Source organism: Leopardus geoffroyi, chromosome X (genome assembly GCF_018350155.1).
Source record: "Leopardus geoffroyi isolate Oge1 chromosome X, O.geoffroyi_Oge1_pat1.0, whole genome shotgun sequence".
Classification (NCBI taxonomy): domain Eukaryota; kingdom Metazoa; phylum Chordata; class Mammalia; order Carnivora; family Felidae; genus Leopardus; species Leopardus geoffroyi.
Window position 1 is genome coordinate 107,381,551 of NC_059343.1, and position 12,043 is coordinate 107,393,593.

The window sequence follows — 12,043 nt, forward strand, 5'->3', positions numbered from 1 at the left end:
AAAAAAATGTTATCTCCATCTTTTTTGTCTAATCTAATTTTACTAATGGTAGAGAGGACCAAGGCAGGTTGGAGGGATGGGCAATAGGGTAATAAGAGCAATACCTGGAGTGAGATGTAGCCCCTTAACACATATCAAGTTAAATCAAGTATTCACATACCCAGATGTCTTTTTGGTGAGTGGTGTGTGTGTGTGTGTGTGTGTGTGTGTGAGCTCTTGAAGAACAGAAACCATTCCCTGAATCAACTAATTAATTAAACATATGGGTTTCTTTTGTATAATCGCTTTATTTAACAAATGTTGGCTTAGCTTCTCACCCTGTGAGCCAAGCCTTGTGCTGGGTGCTGGTGACACAGCAATAAATCAGACACAGGCCCAGCCCTCAAGTAGACTTTCTGGTGGGACAGATAATCAGTGAAACAGAGAATCACAAGGTTTTAAGGGCACTGTATTGGTGCTGAGAAGCACTAAAAGGAAAAGTCTTTGGAGGGAATGAATTCTTCATGTGGTAAAACTTAAGACTGAATAGCTCTGATTTGGGAAAATACATCACTTAAAACACAAAGTAAAATTATGCTACAAAATATGAAGACAGCTGCCCTTTTGTTTGATTTTGCTGAAGTGAGTTTAATATGGAAAGGAAGTTTTTCATGGAACCCCTGACAAACCCATGACAAATAGCCCCAAACTGAAATAGCCAAACTTTGAATGAACCAGAACAGCAAAGCCTCTCCAAGTTCTTGTGATCTGGAAATACTTATTTTTCTGCATTTTTCTGTTTTCAACTGAGAGAAAAATAACATACAATTAAATGCACAGATTTCGTTTTTAGTTCAATGCATTTTGACAAATGTAAACACCCTTGTAACCACCACTCAAAACAAGATATAGATTATTCCCATCACTCCAAAAAGCTCCCCTTGCCTCTTCCCAGTCATTTCTATGTATATACACACTCAGAGACTATCACTGTTGTAAATTCTTCTATCGCTGTGGATCAGTTTTACCTGTTCTTGAACTTCATATGCAGGGGATCATACATTTTTACTCTTTTGCATCTGGGCAGACACACCAGCATTTCGGGCAGCACACCTGAAGGGATTAAAAGACTGAAAACAACATTAAAGAAGTGAGAAATAACTACAAAACAATCCTCACTGCAGTGTTTCTGTATCTCGCTGTGTTTATACAAATATCTACAGTTATGTATTTTCATCACCCTTCAGCCCTAAATCATTTAAGCCAAACTGTTTTCTCCGCAAGAAAAATTCTCATATGTTTCAAGACATCCAAGATCTTCCCTTGATGTGGCCTGGCATGCTATGCCTATTATGTCTTCCTCAAACAGATTGCACTTGTCTCTACTTCCATGTAGCACATGTCACTCTCAAAGTATGATCCCTCAATTGTGATATACACACAGTTTACATGATGGTCAAAATTTCACTGTGCAGCAGGGAAGGCCTCAAGGACGCTGTTGTCCTATAGTACACTGGGTGAGAACTGCTGGGGAGCCAAATGAAACAAGTGCATTTGCCTTCCTATTCTAGGTTTTGTTCTACCTTCATTTCCTTACTAGGTCACTGAATAACACTGCCCATCATAACTGGTTGCACCAGTTGGATTTTCCCTGCCCCATTCAGCCCAGATGCTGTTGTTGTTTTCCACTCTTTAATCAGAATACAGAATGCCACATGCTGTGTGCATCAGAGAGAAAACAGAGCAGAAAAGACAGTTCAATAGTGAAGTTAACTGGGTAGGGAAGGAAAAGATGTCTTATAGCCATGACTCAAGCCTTATATATTTCTTTCTTTCAACACTGGGAAACAGTTATTATTCAATATTCTGTATTCTGTATATGCATACAAGTATAGATCTATTATGTATATATGCTTGAATATGTATGCAATAGCCTGAGACCAAAAACTGGTTCAAGATCACAAAAAGGAGAATAATTCACAGATATGTGACTGCTATTTTCATTTATATTTTTGTCCTCAGTGAATTATTTTTTAACAAAATCCCCTTCTGCTTCAATTTCTACCTCTCCCTTAATGGATTACTGATTATCTATCTGTGAGGAAATGGGACCACTGACAGGCAAACACATTTTCAAACATTCTTTGGAAACCCAATCACATTTCCATTTCTTCTGTGGTTACAATCCTCTGGGGGAGAAAGTTTCTACTTAACCCCAGTTTAGCAATTTGCTTTTAGTTCTTCCCTGCTAAATATTGAGCACTGTTAGGTCTTTAGTCTCAGAAAAGATAGGAACATCTAAAGCTAGCTTGATTAAGAAACACATTTTACAGAGTCTGGGAAGGTAAAGCAGAGGGTCCTTTGCCTTGAAAATTCTTCAAGGCAGCGTTGTCCTGGATCTTGAATATGAGGGAAGGTCTGAGATTTAATATGTTTTTTTAATATATGTTTTGTGGAATAGCAATTTCCTACAGATATGAGTTACTGGATTCAGTTATAGAAAAAGGAACCTCATGATAATCTCAATAACTTCTCAGTCCCACCCTGGGTCTATGGAAACAAGAACACCATCCCTTAATATATTCCCCTTGTGTACTAGAGATCATTTAGCTCACTTACTTGGGCTAGAAGCTAAGGCTTCCCTGTCCCACCACCAATACCTAAAGGGAACTCCAAGCCAACAGATCCAGGTTTACAGAATCAAGCTTCTCAGGGCTCCAGTCCTGGTGCAGATATTCATAGTGATACTCTTCTTCTAACTACCCCTGAGTAGAATCCCTAGGAGCAGAGTGAAGGGTGGCAGGTTGCTGGTGGCTGACTCTAGGGCTTATAAAAAGGCAAGCAAAGTTTCCCCCTATTCTAGGCCCAGGCAGCCTCATTGGCATTTTCCTAAGTTTGGTTTCAAAAGGGAATGTAGTTGTATGTGTAAATTGAAAGAAATCTGGGAGAAGACAGAAGAAACTCCGGTGCCATTTACCATTATCTTGATAAAATGGCAGTGACACACACTCCCGCCTGCCACAATTAGAGTGATAAATGCCTGTTTCTTTGAGGCTTGTTTGAAAGTCAATTATGTAGATTATTTGGAGAATAGTAACAGATGGCTTTCTTCCCCAAATGAGACAATCAAGCTGAACTTTGATATGTGCATAAGAAACGCTGTCATTTATCAAACATAGGAGGCCTCCCTAAGAAGCTTACCAGAGGACTGGATGAAATTTTGGCATTGGCCACTTTTGATGAACCTTGCCTGTAGGTCTTTTTTTTCCCCTAAGATCTTCCTCTTCTATCCTCAATGGAAGCTTTGCTTCTTTTCATCTTGTAGTCAAATATTGATCCTCCAACCTATCCTCAAGGTTTTGATTAACACAGAAGATTGCCACGTAAGCAGCTTTTTGTTTGTTTTCAGCTAATTCGTTTTTTATTATTCACTCGCTGCAGTAAATCTTACTTTTATTGTCCAACCACTGAACAGAGAAAAATAGATTGATTTGAGTAACTAAATAATTCAAGCTGCAATGTGTAGTGAAGAAGGGGGGGAAGAAAGGAAGTATTGGGGGGAGCCTAAGAAGCTTGATGCAACACCACTGTTCAGTCTCTTAGTTCTCTCCTGATCCCCAACCCAGGTTACAATTTTGATTAGACTGTGAAGGGGTTTAAGAAAGTGTCATTGTGGTACTGCAGTAGTGATTTATACCAATAAAGGTTAAAAAATGATTGTTTAAAAAGTCTTCCTTCACCAAAAACCATTAAAGTTTCACCAAATGAGATGTTGCTTGTTACTTACTCTTCATTATATTAAGTAATTTGCTTGGCACAATTATTTCAATCCTGGGTGTATTTAATTTTTATTCTTAATGGCACAAACTAATCTTCTCCACTGATATTTCCTGGTGACATCAAGTAGATGGGAAAGTTTTGAAGAAAGCAGCCCAACAGAACAGAGCAAAAAACATATAGATGTAAAATTGAACAAATCAAGCAAAAAGCAGCCTAACTTGTTTGTTAAAGGCATCTATTTCAGGATGGGGATAAAGGGAGAGAAAAGGAAGAAAAAAGAGAAAAACAAGAATGAAGGGGTTGTCTCCACCCTCTATCATCTGCCCATCCAGTCCTCTTTTCCCTCAGGTACTCAGTACACTCAGGGTTCCTTAAACAAAACACAAACACACAAGCTATAAATAAAAAGATGGATAGGTTTCACTCCATGAAACCTACAAAATATACAAAATACATCATAAACACAAAAGAAAAAAACAAACCACGGATTTACAAAGTATATAATGGGCAAAAGATAGAGATCTAAAATATATAATGAATATCTGCAAATCTATAAGAAAAGCAATACAGTAGGAAGATGGGCAAAAGACTTGAACAGGCATTTCACAGAAGAGGAAATTCAAATGCCCAATACACATATGAAAATACATTCAACCTCAATAGTTATCAAGATAACACTATAAATTAAAGCAGTAAGGTACAGGGGCGCCTGGGTGGCGCAGTCGGTTAAGCGTCCGACTTCAGCCAGGTCACGATCTCACGGTCCGTGAGTTCGAGCCCCGCGTCAGGCTCTGGGCTGATGGCTCATGATGGCTCAGAGCCTGGAGCCTGTTTCCGATTCTGTGTCTCCCTCTCTCTCTCTCTCTGACCCTCCCCCGTTCATGCTCGGTCTCTCTCTGTCCCAAAAATAAATAAACGTTGAAAAAAAAAAAAAAAAAAAAAGCAGTAAGGTACCATTTCCACTATTGGAAAAATGCAAAATCTAACAATACTGTACATTGTCAAGAAAATAGAAAAAGGAGGAAATTAATAATGTTGGTGTAATCTCATATACTTTGGGATATCACATAGGAGAGCAATGTGGCAATATCTAGTCAATCTGAATATGCACATTTTCTAATGCTCAGTAATTTCACTTCTAGTCATTTATCTTAGGAAAATGCTTGCACACACAAAGAAGTAGCATATTCAAGGATATTTGTCACAGCATTGTTTATTTTTAAATGTTTATTTATTTATTTTGAGTGAGAAAGAGAGCACAAGCAAGGGAGGGGCAGAAAGAGAGGAAGAGAATGAATCCCAAGCAGGCTCCATGCTATAAGCACAGAACCCGATGTGGTGCTCAAACTCACAAACCGTGAGATCATGACCTGAGCCAAAAATCAAGAGTCAGAGTCTTAACCGACTAAGCGACCCAGGTGCCCCTGCCACAACATTGTAATAAGGAACTATCTAGCTATTCATCAAAACAGAAATGAATAAATTATGTTATATTCATATAGTAACACAAAACAGCAGGTAAAATGAATGATCTGGATATGCATGTATCAACATGGATAAATATAATAATCATAATGTTAAATGAAAAATGCAAGTTGCAGACTAGTTATGTATACAGGAAGTAATTTATATAAAGTCTGAAACATAATAATACTGTATATCATCTGTGAATATACACACAAACACACAAAATACACTAACATGCATGGGAAGTATGCACACAACCTGTAGGATACAGGATACTTATAAAAAAAGGGCAAAGCAATGAAATCAGGAAGGCTGAAGAATAAAGGGGACTAAAACTTTAACACTATATTTCTTACATAGAGGCAACACATTGGCATTTATTAACTTTGAGTTAGAGTCATGGGCATTCATTATAATGGTCTTTATATTTTTCTTTAGAAATATTTCATAATATAAAATAAATAAAGCAAGATAAAATAATTATATTGTATCCTACCCTCCATCAAAATGTCCATTCCAATGCACTTCTCTTGCAAGCAAATTCCTAGTAAGGTGTTTATCCATTCAGCAAATGTTTGTAAAGTATACACTACATACACATCATCTGCATTTTATTTATTATTTATTTATTTTAAGGAGAGAGCATGCAAGTGGGGGGGGGCAGAGGGAGACATAGGGAATATGTTTTTTCATTTTTTTAAGTTTGTTTAATTTGAGAGAGAGAGAGAGAGCGCATGAGTGTTCACAAATAGGGGAGGGGCAGAGAGAGAGGAAAGAGAGAATCCCAAGCAGGCTCCATACTGTGCAGAGCCTAACAGGGGGCTGGAACCCATGAACCGTGAGACCATGACCTGAGCTGATATCAAGAGTTGGACATTTGGTGCGCCTGGGTGGCTCAGTCGGTTAAGTGTCCAACTTCGGCTCAGGTTATGATCTTGCGGTTCATGGGTTTGAGCCCTGCATCGGGCTGTGGGCTGACAGCTCAGGGCCTGGAGCCTGCTTCAGATTCTGTGTCTCCCTCTCTCTCTGCCCCTTCCTCACTCATGCTCTGTCTCTCTCTCAAAAATAAATAAACATTTTAAAAAATTAAAAAAAAGAGCCAGACACTTAACCAACTGAGCCACCCAGGTGCCCCCATCATCTGCATTTTATAACAAAGGTTAACAACAACCCAAATGTCCACCAATAGATGAGTGGATAAAGAAAATGTGACACACACACACACACACACACACACACACACACACACAATGGAATATTACTCAGCCATAAAAAGGTTGAGATTTTTGCCATTTGCAACAACATGGATGGACCTGGAAGATATTATGCTAAGTAAAGTAAGTCAGACAGAAAAAGATAAATACCATATGATTTTACTTACATGTAGAATCTAAAGAACACATGAACAGATAAGAATATACTCTTAAATACAAAGAACAAATTGGAGGTTGCTGGCAGAGGGGGATAGGTGAAATAGGTGAAGGGGATTAAGAGGCATAAACTTTCATCTATAAAATAAGTCATGGAGAGGGAAAGTGCAGCACAGGGAATAATATTGTAATAACATTGTATGGTGACTAATAGTAACTACATTTATCATAGTGAGCATTGCATGATGCAAAGAATTGTCAAATCAGTATGTTATATACCTGAAACTAATATAAGGTTGTATTGTCAATTATACTTTAATAATAAATTTAAAAAGAAAAAAATGATACCTGAATCCAGACAAATGAATCCATAATATTAGTGTTTCAGGTACCAGGAAAGACAAGTAATTAAGATTTAGGAACCAGTAGGAGGAGCTTTCATGGTATCTCTTAAATACTAACACAGATCTGGGCAGAAAAGAGAAAGGAAAAATTAAAAAATAAAAAGGAGGGAAAAAGCAAGGTGGGGAGAACAGGCAGTGAATTAAAAAACAGGAATACCTGTGAGCACCTAGAGCTTACAAAGTTGCCACTAGTTTTTAGAAGAACCACTTTCTCTCTGTGAGTGGCCCCCCTTCTATGTTTTACAGTTATATCGCAGTACTTCTATAGTTTAGCAGTTGTAACCTTGGTGTTAAAACCTTGGCCTTAGGTTAGCCTCCAATAATGCCCACGTCAATTCCAAACCAGGATTCAGAATTACACCACATCAAAAGAAAAACCCTCTATAATCAAAATCCTTAAGGAATAGGCATTTCTCCCCCAAAGTTCCTCTTCAACAATCAGTTGCCAGTTTCTTTCTCCTTCTTGTTCCGATCTTCATTCAACCTATTTTCCCCTTTCTTACCCAGATTAATTTAGCTCCATCCCATCTCTGGCAGCAGCTAAACTGATAAGCTTCCAGCTATCTCATCAAAACTTTCAACAAAAGTAGGTCTCTCCCTAGACTGGAAAGACATTATCAAACATTATCCTAAAGAGACTATGATGAAGTACTGAAAAATACCTGAAATGTCCTGATAAAATAAACAGACTGACCAGAAATCAATTGTCAGTCAACTATTGCTAGTGAAAGCAAAAATAAACAAACAGCACCTCAAACTCAATGACTTTAAAGAACCACCATTTATTCTTACTCACGAGCTTGCAGATTAACAGTGGTTGGCTGATCTAGACTGGATTCAGCTGAGCAGTTTCTGCTTCTAACTGCAGGTCCAGCTGGGCTTGGTTCCTTGCTCAAGGATAGGCTCAAGTCTGCTTATGTACATTTATTCTGGGACCCAGACTGAAGGTATGGCTCTTCTTATGGTGATGGCAGCAGCACAAAAGACACATGCATATTTCATGTCTCTGCTCACATCAGGTCTGTTAACATCCCATTGGCCAAAGAAAATCATATGATTGAGTTTAAAATCAAGGAATGGGAAGGTATACTCATCCCATGGAGTTTGGAGGAGGTAAATATTTTTTAAGTATAATCGAATCTACCACATCAATCCAAGTATGCCATTTCTTATGGAAACCTTTCATTTCTTACCATCCTGGCAGATGTTTCCACTGTTTCCCCTACTAAATTTCTAGAAATCTTAAAATTCTCTCTTTAGGGAATATTGAATCACATCTTTACTGTAGTGAAGGAGATAAATGATGTTATTTGACCTGAAGAACAGGTCCATGAGTAGAATGTATGGGCAAATCATGTCACATTAATGGGTTAGGAGTTCCACAAATCACCCAGTGTATCCTCTAATTTAAAAAGTGTTATAGGGGTGCTTGGGTGGCTCAGTAGGTTAAGTGTCTGACTTCAGCTCAGATCATGATCTCTTGGTTCATGAGTTCAAGCTCCGCATCAGGCTTTTTGCTGTCAGCACAGAACCTGCTTTGGATTCTCTGTCCCTCTCTCTCTCTATCCCTCCCCTGCTTTCTCTCTCTCTCTCTCTCAAAATAAATAAGTAAACTTTAAGAAATTAAAAACATAGATGAAAAGTGTTATAAAGAACCCAGATGGTCAGGGCGCCTGGGGGGCTCAATCGGTTAAGCCTCCAACTTCAGCTCAGGTCATGATCTCAAGGTTGATGGGTTTGAACCCTGCGTCAGGCTCTGTGCTAGCAGCTCAGAGTCTGGAGCCTGCTTCAGATTCTGTGTCTCCCTCTCTCTCTGCCCCTCCCCTGCTGGTGCTCTCTCTCTCTCTCTCTCTCTCTCTCTCTGTCAAAATAAATAAACATTAAAAAAATTTAAAAAAAAAATAAAAGAAACCAGAGGGTCAAGGAAGATGAGGAAAGGCACTTTTAATGAATGGAAATTGTTGAAATAGTTTAAGTTCCTTATTTTATTCATTCATTCATTTATTCAATAAATATGTACCTACTATGGGCCAGGCACTATGCTAAGGGCACATGTTAAGCAAAACAGCTTAAGATACTTACAACTGCATGGTGCAATAAAAGAAAGGAATGTAGTGCTGCAATACAGAGTAATGGTTGTAGGAGAGGAAAGGGCAGCTTATAGATAGAGGTGCCAGGGGAGGCCTCACTGAAGAGGTAGCATTTAGTCTTAGACCTGAAAGGTAAGAAAAATCTAGCCACGTGAAGAACTAGAGAAATCACATAATCAAGAGGTATAGATCAGAGTTTACTCCTATAACATTAATGAGAAAAGTAAAAGGAACAAAAGTCATTATATGACGGATGTCATTGTAACTGCTTTAGAGAAAGATGTTATGAGAAAGAAATCTATGGTATATAAAAAGGGAAGCAAAAGGGTAGAGCAGGAGTACAGTAGCACTTTGTCTTGTTGTTACCCTTAGCATTATACCCTCTACTGGAAGTTGCCAACGCATATTGCACCTAGCAACAAAAGATTGATGTATTGCCCTAGCTCTGCTAGGGGATTGCCTAAATCAGTTTTTTCAAGTGTATCCATCAAGAATCTTGTTTCCTGGGATGTTAGTAAATGTGATGCAAAAAATGAGTATAACACTGGATAGAATTAATCAGGTTTCTTTACTGCAATGCTTCTCAGAACCCTCAAGTGCACTCACATAGAGTGAGAACTTCTAAGAAGGAAAAAGGCTGTGTATTTTCAAAACTTAATTGATCAAGGATCTCTCTTACTGACCACATTCCAGAGACAGTGTTCCAAGGAGAACACTGTGACACTCAGGGAAATGCTGCACTGGATGCTTTTCAAGGTCCAGTTTAGCTGCAAAGGTTCTGTGATGAGCACAATCACCTCAGAGGTAGACCCTGTTTGTGCCAGATTTTCCCTTAAAGGATATAATCTATGTATGTAATCATACTTCATTTGACCAAAAGAATTCAAGTAAGGTACAATCCTAGCCCCTTTTATAACAAAAGCTACTCTTTAGTAAATAATAGCAAGATTGTAGAGTAAGGTATGTGTGCAGAATACAGGCTTTGATCAAACAGGGAAATGATTATCAACCAGAAAATGAGGATAAGAATACTTTTCTGCTGAAGTTTGGGAGGGATGATGTAAAAAAGAAACAGATTGAAACAGACCTATGCTGAAAACTGTAAGAATGCCACACTTTTTTATTTAAAACACTCCCTTGTTCATGTATTCTGAAATCACGCCAGAAGTTCAAGAAATAATCCATGATTAAGTGCGATTAAGTGAGAAGCATGGTACTGGCTAGCCCTTTGTCCTCTTCAGGAGACCATCACCACATCAATCATTTCCGGATTATTTATTATCTTTCCTCATTTTGCACCATTTGGCCAGAAAAAAGGTTAAGAATTTCTTTAAGCCACTTATAATTTACCATGTCAATGAGTGTGTCAGCTTTGTCGTTTCGCAGGTTATTTCCCAGGTGATAGACATGCATTCATTCTATCTTTCTATGCTTCTGCCATTCTTAACAAGTAAAATCCAGGGTACTGGAGTCATCCGTGTGCATCGAGATTACTGAGAGCTTTCATTTTGTCCCCAGACTGTGTGACCTTGAGGAAGTCCTTACCTTGACTGGACCTCAATTTCCTCATCTGTAAAATAAGTGATTTGGACTGGATATTTGCTAAAGTTCTTTTTAACTTTAAAATTCTCTGATTGTATTTTCCTTTCTAATTCAAATTACTAGAAAATTATACACTTTATTTAAAAATCCTCCTTCTACCTACACACATTCTAGTCTCTACATACATTTTTTAAATTCTTAAACTATCAAATTTTAGATACCTAAAAAAAGAGGTAGTTAAATACCCACAGAACATTCAGACTAACAATTCTTTCATTAACTGATGTTGGTTTAAGGTGGTGACTGAAAAATGAAATAAACAAAAGCTGGAGTGATGGCAATTTAACAGCTTATAATTTTAAGTGGACAGCATAAATATCACCTTCTCTAGATTCTTGTGTACACTTTCATTTTCTCAATATCTTAGTCTCTCACTAATAACATTTTAACCAATTATTAGTACTTATTAAGCATCCATATATAGAATGCTCATTCTTGTACTAGTTGCTGAAGAGAATTAAAATAGACTTCACTGACTTCAAAAAGTTTCAATTCGGACTAAGGAAACAAAACTTAACCCCAAGAAAAAATTAGGGGCTAATATCAGACAATATATAATTAGGTGCCAAATTGTGTGGTGTAAGTGAGCAGTTGTCAACTTTTTTCCTCTCTACAACATATATAATGAATATGTTCCCTATAATTGGAATAGGCTAGGGACTCAATAAATACCTACTGAATGAATATATATGAATGCATGTTTACATACTAAGATAATCATATAAGAGTATTCAGGTTTCTGATAACTCAAGCCCTTTTCTCTCATCCAAGAAATTATACCCATCTGAGTACAAGTGTTTTAAATAAATGTCTATCAGTGTGCCTGGGTAGCTCAGTCAGTTAAGCATCCAATTCTTGATTTTGGCTTAGGTCCCAATCTCACAGTTCATAGGTTTGAGTCCCGCATCATGCATTGTACTACCAGTGCAGAGCCTGCTTAGGATTCTCTCTCTCCCTCTCTCTCTGCCCCTCCCCCACTCACGCTCTCTCTAAAAATAAATTTAAAAAATAAAGAGATGTCTATTATATGACTAATACATTTGAACACACATACATACACATATACATATATATAATCCCTCTCAAAATACATTTTTTATTATTATTGTTACCAAATTAAGACACAATTCACAAGTTGTATTGCAACATCATGGTTGAGAACACTCAGTGGAGACTATAGGTTCCATAAAAGCTCAGCAAAACAGAGACTACTATAGAATGAAGTAGCTCCGAACTGCCTTTATGGAGGCACAAGGAAAACGACTTCTTGAAAATATGTAGGAAAGGTATCAAAAGGCCACATGGAGTCAGGAGGGTAGAATAAATATAAAGTGAGCATGTAGCAATGAAG